Below are 1187 nucleotides of genomic sequence, written 5' to 3'. Positions count from 1 at the left end.
GCTGTGGGTCAGAATGGACTCCATGCAGTGGGTGTGGTTTGGGCTTTGCTTCTGTGAAGATTGACAGCCATGGAGACCCTGTGGGCAGTTCCATTCTCTTCTCTAGGGGCGCTGTGGGTCAGAATCCATGCCACCTGGCAATGGATTTGTTTGGTTTTGGTGCAGGGCAGAAAAGGCTAACCATCTAAGAACAACTGTAGGTGCTGAGACACGTGGAGGTGGTGAAGTGCCTGGCTCTCATTTCTGTCTCTGCAGCTCCCGTTGCCTGGTATTCAGACCCACACACTGGCCGACCCTGGAGGGCCCCGGGTGGGTTAGGCGCCATGTATTCTCTACACAGATGAGCAATGGAGGTGGGTTTTGGCTTCTGGTCCTCCTTGTGTCTTGGTATCTGCAGGGCATATCAGGGGGAATCCTGGCCACCTTTTCCAGACAATCATGTGCTCATTTCAATAACACTGCAGTCTGAGGACCTGAGCTCTGGTGGCCTAGTAGGTAAAGCATTTGGCACTTCAAACCCACCAGCTGCTCCAAGAGAAGAATTTGAGCCACTCTACTTCTGTAAAGACTGACAGCCTTGGAAACCCAATGAGGGCCACTATGAGTCAGAATCACTTGATGGCAGTGGTCTTGGTTGGGTTTTGGAGGTCTGAGGTGGGCCCCCCTTCCGGCCAACTGTGTGCCCATTTTCCAAGCAGCCAAGTGAGTCCTGGGGAGGGCTGTCCATCTTGATGCCATTGGCTGGTCACTGGTAGAGCCATGGGAGGGGCAGGGCCTTGGGGATCTTCTGAATTCTTTCCTGGGCACCCCCAGAGGTCCCAGTGTCCATTTCCCACATAAGGAAACTGAACCCTGGGGTCTTGAACGAGGCCTGCCAAAGGTCAGAAGTCAAACATTTGCCGGCAGGGCGTCCACGCCTTCAAGGTCATTCTAACCGGAGTTTGAAGCTCCGAGCTCAGGACTCAATCACAGGTCACATCCAGCACAAAATGGCGTCCCACAGAAACTAGTGCCCACTCCTCAGGCAGCGAAGGAAGGGCACGGCGAGGGGGGCGGCGCCCGCAGCTCATATCTTATTTGCATACAACAAAAATCAATGTATCTTATTGGCTGGAAGTGGTTTGTCCCGTGCTAAGTCGGGCCCCATTGGTCCCCTTCCATACGTCTCCAGCCCCCCACCCCCACCC

At 54.5% G+C, this 1187-nt stretch overlaps 1 protein-coding gene across 1 annotated transcript in view; it reads left to right on the top strand.

Annotated features, from left to right (window-relative positions):
* Window positions 1-1187, top strand: part of UBE2S (ubiquitin conjugating enzyme E2 S) — a 9338-nt gene that overhangs the window by 3553 nt on the left and 4598 nt on the right. The gene's annotated exons all lie outside the window — the stretch shown is intronic.

The sequence above is a fragment of the Orycteropus afer genome, unplaced genomic scaffold (assembly GCF_000298275.1).
Source record: "Orycteropus afer afer isolate SDZICR_OR568_19922 unplaced genomic scaffold, OryAfe1.0 scaffold00726, whole genome shotgun sequence".
Classification (NCBI taxonomy): Eukaryota; Metazoa; Chordata; class Mammalia; order Tubulidentata; family Orycteropodidae; genus Orycteropus; species Orycteropus afer.
Note: the sequence above shows the minus strand (reverse complement) of the source record. Positions and strands in the feature narration are given on the sequence as shown.